Source organism: Bos indicus x Bos taurus, chromosome 13, assembly GCF_003369695.1.
Source record: "Bos indicus x Bos taurus breed Angus x Brahman F1 hybrid chromosome 13, Bos_hybrid_MaternalHap_v2.0, whole genome shotgun sequence".
NCBI classification, from domain to species: Eukaryota; Metazoa; Chordata; class Mammalia; order Artiodactyla; family Bovidae; genus Bos; species Bos indicus x Bos taurus.
Genome location: NC_040088.1, coordinates 66091786 through 66104154, shown reverse-complemented (window position 1 = coordinate 66104154; position 12369 = coordinate 66091786).

The window sequence follows — 12369 nt, the reverse complement described above, 5'->3', positions numbered from 1 at the left end:
ATACTCTAATACTGTAACACGGTGGTATGTTAACAAAGGAACTCTAGTATTGAGGCTAAAGGACAAGAGTATTCAAAATAACTATATCCCTAGTGAAATATAAAATTCATAAATCACAAACATTAGCTCAAGTTAGAAATGATTTTACAGGAAAGTAACAAATGACCTACTGTTAAATTTTGATATAGGCTTACCTATCAGAACCTTTATTCTCCATAGCAGGAAACGCCTGCTTGTTATTTCCTCGACTCCTTCTCTGCTCAATCAGTCGCCTCTCATCAGCAGCATCTTTGTGCTTCTTTTCTTCTTCAACCTTTAATGAAAGTTTGACACTAAGAATAATTGCTATTACTTAATTCTAGAGACTCTGTTTTCAGTTTATTATTTGACTCAGTATTGGCCCTGATTTTAAGTGATAAAAATATATTTGTGCTTACATAAATTTTATCACTTACAAGTCACTGAAATTTTTGTAAAATGTGCTTCTTTCTGAGGGAAAGAAACAAAATTCCCAAAATTTCAAGAAAGGCTTTTTTAATAAGATACAATTATTCACATCCAGTCTTCCCCATCTGACTGGCAGAGATAGAGAAATAAAAACACACAACATCTGTCCTCTTTGGTCTTTACCACCTGGATTTTCCATTAAACAGTCAGATGTAGAGGATGTGACACCTTAGTGCCTCAGAGACAGAAAGGAAACTTTCTTCTTTCTGCACTAAAGCTATTCTTTCCCCACTGCCTTTTCTAATTCTTTTTTCATTTGGATCCAGGAGATAGCAAAACCCTGATGGTTTTCACTGAAATATATGAACCAAAGTTTACCAAAACACAAGGAGCAGAATGAAACTGAGGAGGTGTTAGTGTGGAATTCTGGAATATAAGTAATGCTTCCCAATTCCACATTCAGTAACCATCAAATTTTATAGCTAGAGGGTATAGAAATAACTATCTACCTTTGCCCCACTATTTACCAATAACAGCTTTAAAATTAAAAAAAAGGTTAAATGAGTTGTTCAAAGCCCCTAAAGTGGCATTCCCTAACATTTTATGGCACCAAAAGAGATGATACAATTCTGTACTCTTGAATCTGATAAAATTACCAAATGAATTCCTCAAATGAATCAGGTAAGTTAAAACCATGACTTTGGCAAAGTAATTTAATTCATTAGTTGGAGTAGGGTTCATTCCCCTTTTTCTTTAAAGGAGAATAGCTACATTTTTTTCTTTTTTTGTCTTACACAAAAGAGCAAGCAAGTTTAAAAACCTACTACTGAAGAAAGAAAAATTTCACAGCATCTAAATATATGAAAATACTCATTTCTGTCCTATTACCATAATAAGCATTTTGTGTAATGAAAAGGTTTAATTGTTAAACACCAATTCAAGATGCTACAAGAGGACTCTGTTTTAAAATTGATCGTAAAAGACAAGTTTTAATTTGTAGAAGAGAAATGTTTATGTGAGGATGAAATTATGAGGCATTTTAAAGTACTACTATGACATAAGAAAGAAATAGAAAACCCTATTTGAAAAGATCTTATTCAAAATTGATGGCGAAATCAAAAGCTTTGCAGACAAAGCAAAAATTAAGAGAATTTAGCACCACCAAACCAGTCTTACAACAAATACTAAAGGGATTTGCAGCCAGTAAACACAAGAGAAAGGAAAGACCTACAAAAACAAACCCCAAACAATTAAGAAAATGTCAACAGGAACATATATATTGATTATTACTTTAATATAAATGGATTCAATTCATCAACCAAAAGATACAGAATAACTGAATGAATACAAAAACAAGAGCCAAATATATACTGCCCATAAGAGACCCGCTTCAGACCTAGAGACACATACAGACTGAAAGGAAATGGATGGAAAAAGATATCCATTTGAATGGTAACCAAAAGATAGCCAGTGTGGCAACTCTTATTTCACACAACATAGACTTTAAAAATTATAACAGACAAAGAACACTACATAATGATCAAAGGATCAATCCAAGAAGAAGATATAACAATTGGAAATATTTATGCCCCCAACATAGAAGCACCTCAATACACAAGGCAAACACTAACAGGCATAAGAGGGGAATTCAACAGCAACACAGCCATAGTGGGGGACTTTAACACCCCACTTACACCAGTGGACAGATCATCAAAACAGAGAATCAATAAGGAAACACAAAACTTCAATGAAACATTAGACCCAATGGATCTAATTGATATCTTCAGGACTTTCCATCCAAATGCAGAAGAATACACTTTGTTCTCAACTGCACATGGAACATTCTCTGGGATAGACCACATCTTGGGCCACAAATCAAGCCTCAGTAAATTTAAAAAATTGAAAATATATCACGTATCTTCTCTGACCACAACACTATGAGACTAGATATCAACTACAGGAGAAAAATGTAAAAAAACACAAACTCAGGGAGATTAAACAATTCATCACTAAATAACGAAAAGGTTATTGAAGAAATAAGAAGGGAAATCAAAAGATTCCTAGAAACAAATGATAACAAAAACACGACCACCCAAAACCTATGGGATTCAATAAAAGCACTTCTAAGAGAGAAGTTGATAGCAGCACAATCCTACCTCCAGGACAAGAAAAACTTTGAACAGGCAACAGTCTACATTTAAAGCAGCTAGAAAAAGAACCAAAACCCCCCAAAGTCAGCAGAAGGAAAGAAATCATACAGATCAGAGCAGAAATAAATCAAAAAGAAAATGAAGGAAACAATAGCAAAGATTAATCAGACTGAACACTGGTTCTTTGAGAAGATAAGCAAAATGGACAAACCACTAGCCAGACTCATCAAGAACAGAAGGGAGAAAAATCAAATTGACAAGATTAGAAATGAAAAAGGAGAAGTTACAACAGACAACACAGAGATGAAAAGGATCATAAGAGAATGTTATGAGCAACAATATGCTAATAAAAGGGACAATCGAGAGGAGATGGACAGATTCTTAGAAAAGTTCAACCTCCCAAAACTGAATCAGGAAGAAATAAAAATTACAAACAAGCCAATTACAAACACTGAAATAGAAAGTGTTATCCAAAATCTCCCCAAAACAAAAGCCCAGGACCAGATGGCTTCACAGGGGAATTTTATCAAACATTTAGAGAAGAGCTAATGCCTATTTTTCTGAAACTCTTCCAAAAAATTGCAGAGGAAGGAACACTTCCAAACTCATTCTATGGGGCCACAATCACCTTGATACCAAAACCAGGCAGAGACAACACAAAAAAGAAAATTACAGGCCAATATCACTGACAAACACAGATGTAAAAATCCTCAACAAAATTCTAGCAAACACAATTCAACAACATATTCAATAGCTCATATACCATGATCAATTCGGGTTTATGCCAGGGATGCAAGGATTCTTCAATATACACAAACCAATTTCAATGTGATGCACCATCTTAACAAATTGAAAAATAAGAACCATATGATCATCTCAATAGAGGCAGAAAAAGCCTTTGACACAATTCAGCACCTGCTTATGACAAAAACGCTTCAAAAAATAGACACAGGAGGAACCTTCGTCAACATAGTAAAGGCCGTATAGAATAAACCCACAGCAAACATTATTCTCAGTGAGGAAAAATGAAAAGCATTCCCTCTAAGATCAGGAACAAGACAAAGTTGTCCATTCTCAGCACAGTTATTCAGCATGGTTTTGGAAGTCCTAGCTATGGCAATCAGTGAAGAAAAAGAAATAAAAAGAATCCAGATCTGAAAAGAAGAAGTAAAACTCTCTCTTTTGCAAATGAAATGATACTACACATAGAAAACCCAAAAGAAACTATCTATTTTCTAGTAAAAGAAAATTACTAGAGCTAAACAATGAATTTAACAAAGTTGTATGATACGAGGTCAATACACAGAAATCACTTGAATTCCTATATACTAACAATGAAAAATCAGAAAGTGAAATTAAGGAGCCAATCCCATTCGCCACTGCAACAAAAAGAATAAAATATCTGGTAATAAACCTACCTGAGGAGACAAAAGACCTGTATATGGAAAATTCTAAGACACCGAGGAAAGAAAAGAAAGACGACATAAACAGGTGGAGAGATATTCCATATTCCTGGGTAGGAAGAATTAATAGTGTGAAAATCACTATATTACCAAATGCAATCTACAGATTCAGTGTGATCACTTTCAAATTACCAATGGCATTTTTCATAGAACTAGAACAATGTATACAATGGACTATTACTCAGCCATAAAGAGAAACACATTTGAGTCAGTTCTAACAACGTTGACAAACCTAGAGCCTATTCTCCAGAGTGAAGCGAGTCAGAAAGAGAAATATAAATATCATATACTATTCACATATACATGGAATCTACAAAGATTCTGAATCTACAATGGTACTGATGGATTTATTTGCAGGGCAGCAATGGAGAAACAGATATAGAGAACAGACTTATGGACATGGGGGGAGAGGAAGTGGGGAGAGGGTGAGATGGATGGAAAGAGTAACATGGAAACTTACAATTCCTTATGTAAAATAGATAGCCAATGGGAATTTGTTGTATGACTCAGGGAACTCAGAAAGGGACTCTGTGACAATCTAGAAAAGTGGGATGGGGAGGGAGATGGGAGGAGGATTTGGGAGGGAGGGGACATGGGTGTACCTATGGCTGATTCTTGTTGATGTTTGACAGAAAACAACAAAATTCTGTAAAGTGATTATCCTTCAATTAAAAAATAAATACATTTTCTAAAAACCCCATTTGAAAATTTCATCGTTTTCTTCTTTTTACCCTGTAAACAGCACATAACAGCTCTAATTTTCTTTCTATGCCTTCAATGGCAGATAAAGGTTGAAGGAACAATCTAGATATAAAAAAAGTAGTAAAACTATGATTATCCAAATTGGAGATTTAAAAGTTTTCAAATACATCTATGATTACCAAGCAGAATTCAATATTCACGGAATCAGGAAAGAACAAATGAGCTGAAAAAATCAAGTAATCACAATGACTGAGTTTTAGATATGGAAGAATTTGCATTTTAGTTTAACATGTGTAACAAAGAACTGACATGCTAATTTAACACCTATAAATACTGAAGCTAATAAAGTTTCTTAAAAATAAAACTTGAAAATAACTTCTTAACTTAAAAAAATACTTCTTAAAAATAAACTTCTTAAAATTTTATTCTTTAATAAAATTCTTAAAATGGAATATACATATTACTAGAGATATTTTTTAAAGTAAAAACTTATCTTTCTGAGATAATTTTATAAACTCTGTTGGTAATTCTTTCCTTATAATTTTATAACAAGTAGTCTACATAAGAAAAAAATCATGAATTGTGATTTCATTCATTCAATGTGTGTGACTTGCAGATATTAGGAAAAGATAAATCAGAATCTCTCTGGGGGTGGGGCGGGGTGGAGTTCTACATTTTTTTCTTTAAGACTGTTGCAGCTTAAAATTTTCTCATGTCATGAAGAGAGTTTAAGAATCTCATTTATATAATTATAAATTATAATTTTAGTAAAGGACAAGATAAAATGCTTATTTCCTCTTTATTTTCAAAAAGATTCAAAACCTCCACCAAGATTATACCAACCAGTAAGATAAATTAGTTAAGTACATTCAGTATGTATCAAACAGTAAGTTAGTAACCGCAAGAAACAGAAGGGCCACAAATTTTTAATTCATAATATATCTGCTAAGGCCTAAAATAGAGCTCATCTAGAATTGCCTATGAATGAAAGTTTTGCTAGATTAAATAGAAGACATCGCTTGATTAATTTCAAAGTGAGAATTTTTTAAAAAAGAGAAATTACTTCAAATTGAAATGAACTTCCAGAGGGAACTATATTCAATATAGATATATACATATACAAGTGTAACCAGGTCACATTGCTATACACCTGAAACTAACACAGTATTGTAAATGACTACACTTTAAAGAAAAAAACAAAAACAACCACCAACCTCAAAAACAACCACCAAAAAAGCTAAGTATCAAATTTTCTTTCAGGTCTTCATAAAAATCAGCTATATGTCATTCAGAAGAGTATAAGTATTGAGTTTTCACAACCTCACTTTCTCCTAAGTTGATGTAAATTACTTCCACGGCTAAAATGAAGGGATGGAAAAGAAGCCTCCTGCCCCACTGGGATGGCACACAGCAGCAGTTACTATTTCAAAAGTCCCTGATGAGGACTCCCCTGGTGGACCAGGGGCTATGACTCCAGGCTCCCAATGCAGGGGGCCCAGGTTCCACCCCTGGACAGGGAACTTCATCCCACAGGCTGCAACTGAGAGTTCCCACAACTAAGACTGCACGCAGTCAAATAAATAAATGCTTTAAAAAAAAATAATAACAACAAAAAAAAATAATAACAAAAAAAAATAAATAAAATGAAAAAATAATAACAAAGTCCTTGATGGACAAGAAACTATGCTGAGGTCACTTATCTGAGGCAGGTGAGTATTTAAAGGACGAATCCCCCATTTCCTCCTTAGTCTGATATATTATGCTTCAAAGTCAGCTAGAGGTTGGGTTAAGCAAAGGCTATTTGCAGGCTTAAAACAAAAATATTAACAATAATGGAAATAAAAATAGTCACCGAGGCACTTAATGATGTTGACAAGCATGTGCTCTTCACGAAATGAAATGCTATATATACACACAGCCGCCTTTGAAGGATGCATTACTATTTGCCTTTTTGTTCCAGGAAACTTATTTGCTGATGATAAGTACTGTGCCCAGGGTCATAACCCTAATAGGTAGGAAAGCTAGGAGTTGAACCCAGCCTGAATCTAAAGCCCATCATTTTCGTCTGTATCATCCACCTCTGACTTATCTTTGTTAAAGGAACTGTTTATCCAATTAAACCTATCATTCTTCCTTCTACCTTCATTTAAAATGAAAACATCAAAATGTACTAGAAATGAAAAAGGATAAAAACTGGTGAGCCCACAGTATCTGGGGACAGGGATTACTCATCACTTTTTTGTTGCTGCTTAGTCACTAAACTGTGAAGGACTCTTCTGCAATCTAATAACATCAGTATATTTCAGAGAAAGTAACTGAAAGCAAAGAGTCACCCAAAAGACAAAATCAAGTCCTTTATGTTTAGTATGCATCTTTTAAGGAAAAATATATACGAAGTAGAGGTTAAACGATCGTTATAAAATAATTAAGAAATTCAATACTGTCATAAGGTAAACTGAAAAGCAGAATCCATATTTTATAAAGCTAATGAAACTAGTATGAAACCCCTCAGCTACTACAAGATCAACCAGAAAAAAGAATAGGTTGCATATGACATCACTCAATATTATAAAGGAATATGAATCCTGCTATATATTCCTGCTATATAGTTTTTCACGATTCCCAGTCAGAATAATTGATTTTCTACCTAACTGATGAAGTGTTGATCACAAATGAAACCTGTTATTAATTTAATCTTGATCTTAGCACCTGAGAACAGCACTAAGGTTTTTAAAAAGAAAAAGAACAACTGTACCTTTTCATCTTATCAACCGCATGTATATCTGCTTCTTTTTTTACTAAAAATTCCACCATTTGCTGTTTCCTTTCACTTATGCCAAGTAAGAGTGGTGTAAGGTCATCCTGTAAAACAGGAAAAACCATTTCTAATGTACACAGTTAACCTATTTCTAAAGTGAACGGAAAATCATGCAATAGATTCTCTGAACTTAAACATATAATTCAGAAAGTAAATAAAAGGGAGCCCCTCCTCCTCATCCCCTGGCGCGCCTTCTATCAAGATGCTCCTCCTCCTGGCCTTCCCTGGGGGTCCAGGGGCTAAGACTTGAGTTCCCAAGGCAGGGGGTCCAGGTTCCATCCCTGGTCAGGGAACTAGATTCCACGTGCCGAAACTAAAGATCCCACGTGCCACAACTAGACCCAGTGCAGCCAGATACGTCTTTCAAAAAGATAACTAATAAAATGCTCCTCCTCTACCTCTTCCAAAGATGAACCACAGAGTCATTTTCTAAAACTCACTTTCAACATTTACTGGTTCCAAGGATCTTTGCTTCTATCATAGTATTTATCAGGAATATTGTAGTATTTACTTGCTCTATTACTAGTCTCAACACTCCTCCAGAGAGAATCAATCAGCTACTAAATCAACTGCATATTTTAGGAACAATGCTGAGGCAGGACTATATAATATTATCTGTAGCATGCATAACCTATCCAAGGATGACCAGGAGTAACCTCATGAGGTTTACAGACATTCCAATGGGAATATTATCCTCTACATGAACACGCAAAGAGAAAGGTTGTTTTGTGTTTTTTTTTCTTCCAAAAAACCAACTGTGGGCACCATGTTTTTTGGCTTTCTCAGCAAAGTCTCCTGAAATTTAATCTTACTCACTCTCCTTTGCTTGTTCCTTCCCCCGCCCTTAAGTTAACCTGACAGGTCAGCTTTAGCTAGATGCTGTTTTGACACAGAACAACACTGCTTCTCTTCAAAGACCTTTCTTGACGACTCTCATGTAATTACCTCCAGATCTCCTGGAGGAAGCTTCCTTAATCCCAGTGTTCTGGTCTCTGTCTTGCTTTACTGCTCTTAGTTAAAGATTACAAGGTCAGTTCAGTTCAGTTCAGTCACTCAGTCGTGTCTGACTCTTTGCGACCCCATGAATTGCAGCATGCCAGGCCTCCCTGTCCATCACCAACTCTCCGAGTTCACTCAGACTCATGTCCATCGAGTCAGTGATGCCATCCAGCCATCTCATCCTCTGTCGTCCCCTTCTCCTCCTGCCCCCAATCCCTCCCAGCATCAGAGTCTTTTCCAGTGAGTCAACTCTTCGCATGAGGTGGCCAAAGTACTGGAGTTTCAGCTTTAGCATCATTCCTTCCAAAGAAATCCCAGGGCTGATCTCCTTCAGAATGTAAGTTACCAATAAATATGCACTCAGCGTTTTCTCAGGGAGTTGCTCTTCCGTGAATTCTCCCTGCGCTCTCTCTCATAATCCTGTGTGTTTGGGAGACTCATTCAGTGTGAAACTGCCACAACCAACTTAAAATTCTAATTTGAAAAATTCAATCCCATCCTTAAGAAATTCTTTTAAAATATGAAACAATTATATATTAATTAGACTGTATTTAAAATCTTGAAATAGTTATCAAAATAAACTATAAAACAAGAATTGGAAACTCAAATGCTTATGGAGGGAAAGCTGGTGGCCTGAGTAAGTGAAAAAGCCGGATGAGGCTGGCAAACCTGTGAACACGCGCCCCATACAGAAGGGGAGGCCTCCACACGCAGAGTGAACAGGGCGGCCTCCACACGCAGACCAAACAGTAGAATGGGCTCAAGGGGGACCAGATTGAGTTCTCCAAGAAGCCTGAAATGCAGACTTCCGCATGAGTTTGCTAAGTTTTACATGTTGACTCAGTCTGTGGAGGTAGGTAAGCTAAACATATCCAAGGACCACATTTGCTCTGTAGCCCACTTGTGGTTTCACGTTTTGCTGTTTCCAAACAGGTGGGCATAAAGCAAATATTTGTATGTGAAAGCTTTCCTTTCTTTAGTATCATGTGTTTCACAAGAAAAGTGGGTCTCAATATGTAATAAAAATTGCTGTTGACTCATAATTTTATTAAAATAAATTTAAAAAACAAGACTCAAAATTCCCACTTTAAGAATGTTTCCACTGCTTGTTAAAACTACAATCTGTTTCTAGAATTCCCCCAGATTATTAACCAAATGAATAATAAGTTCCTAAGACTGCTGAAACTAAATTATTAAAAGAATCCCCATCTGTACTAACTTCATGGGTTTTGATGTTTAAAGCTGTCGTCTTGCTTATGCCAGGGCTCAGCAAATCTAACACACACACTGCAAGAGTCTGTCCTGCTGACACCAAAAGAAGGCTCATGAGTTACTATTACTGCAGTCAGGAACACACTGTTGGTAACAAACATCTGTCGACCTAATGACCTGGTTGATAACAGAAGGTGTAAAATTCTTAAAGGGTCAGACTCTACAGATGAAGTGACTTTGCCATGAGCAAATCTCTACAGACTCTTGGAGTGTCACTGAATAATTAGTGGTTGGAAGAAAAAGGAGTTATATTATTCAAGCCAATAGATTTTGCCAAAAATATCCCTTTTAACTTCTCAATCACAGAGGCAGAGGAAAAAGTCTGGCTAATATTGTTGCAAAGGAGGGAGCTGATGGAAGTAGCCAGCATTGATCAAACTCCAACTCTTCTATCGATTACTTATTTTTGAGATAGGTGCACTTAGAAATTATCCTTAATCACTCCATAGTTCTTCACCAAGGATCGTATCAGAATCTCAAGGAAATATTTCTAAATACACATGTCCAGGCTTTCCTTGATTTATTTCATCAAAATCTTCAGGGAACAGCCTAGGCTTGTAAATTTTTTTATAAACTTTCCCAAGTGATTGTGGTTTTCACCAGCACACTCTAGCTGAGAATTAGCGCAGCAAACATTCCAGTCTCATCTCTCACCCACATGGCCAATTCCTTCTCTTACTTGAGGATTTGAAGAAAAAAGAAAAGTATAAGAGGTAAGAGTCATCAAAACAGAACTAAATTTTCCTGGGTAAATAATGGTAGAACAGGGACTAATAAACACAAAAGGCAACCTGATCTCATTGTTTATAAACCCCTTACTTTCCATCAAGACCTTCTAGATTGAGAGCAGAGTCCAGACTCTTGTCTAACTGGCTGTTTCTGCCAGAATAGGATAATATTTCTGTTAAATATTTGTTCTTCTCTTTTTTTCCCAACTTAATCACCTCCTGTTCACTGCTGATCTGATTTCTGCAAAGTCTTCCTAAAATTGGTATCTAGGCAAGTCTCCAATTCACTCAATCTCTTTCTCAAAATAACAACTATTGTCCCTGAGACTGAAAAGCACCTTACCGAAATATATAAACTGAAGGGGAAAAAAAAAAACCAAAACCCAAAACCTTGGGACTTCTGTGGTGGTTCAGTGGCTGGGTCTCAGTGCTCACAGTGCAGGGGGTCTGGGTTCAATCCCTGGTCAGGGAACTAGATCCTGCATACTGAAACTAAGACCCAGCACAGCCTAATAAATATTAAAAAAAACACCTCTTCTTGGCATACCCCAACTGCCAAAATTCCAACTTGATCTGCATTTTTCACCTGCTCGCTCCTTTGCCTTTCCTTTTAGCCTCTGAAGCCTTGGGCAATGAGAGAGAAATCATTTTTATATAAATCATTTTTTCGTAAAATTGGAATGTGTTAGCAGCAGCAAGATTTCTATTATGTTGTCAAATGCTTGTTTGAGTTTTAAGACAAAGTCTATTTCCAAGGCAAATTTTGCTTTACTGTGTTATTTTAGACTAATTAGAAAAAAAAAATTTTTTTTTCAGTAAGGGAAAAATACTTGGAAAAAGTTTTACCTTTAACAAGTGCAGTGTTATCACAAATATCTGCCATCAACACAAAAAAGAATGCTCTACTCCCTAATGCTTCTTGAGCAATATCATGATTTAAAGTGATATCTTAGACAATCAAGTGCTTTCAAAATATTTTCACTCAGGGAAGGCTGGAGCTTCCAAACAAGGAAAACTGAGCCCACCTGTGAGAGTTGGGGAGCTCTCTCTGCAGCTCCTGGCCGAGCTGCAGCCACAGGAGAAAGAGCAGGAGGGGCAGCTTCACCATCATCAGCTGCCCACACTCAGCTGCAGCCCCGCTGAGCGCCCCCCAGGGCTGAGCGTGGGAGACCCACTTGTACCTGGAGAACCAAGTGGTCACCAGCACAAGTGAACACCCTTGCTGGGTGTCAAACGTGACCTGACCCACGTGACCAGATCTCAGAACCGGGGTCCTGGAGGGCTCAGGGCTCCAGGCCTGCTGCCTCCCCAGCCCACTTGCACCCCCCAGCTCCCCCTGCTGGGCACTGGTTCTCCTTCCTCCTACCCCCATCCCTCCTCCAGCAGCTGAGCCCATTCCCTGAGCCGCTGGAAGCAGCTACCCATCACATTACTTCACTCCCCCCAAGCCTTCATTTTTTGTAGGACTGAGCGCCGAAGAATTGATGCTTTTGAACTGTGGTGTTGGAGAAGACTCTTGAGAGTCCCTTGGACTGCAAGGAGATCCAACCAGTCCATTCTGAAGGAGATCAGCCCTGGGATTTCTTTAGAAGGAATGATGCTAAAGCTGAAACTCCAGTACTTTGGCCACCTCATGCGAAGAGTTGACTCATTGGAAAAGACTCTGATGCTGGGAGAGATTGGGGGCAGGAGGAGAAGGGGACGACAGAGGATGAGATGGCTGGATGGCATCACTGACTCGATGGACGTGAGTCTGAGTGAACTCCGGGAGTTGGTGATGGACAGGGAGG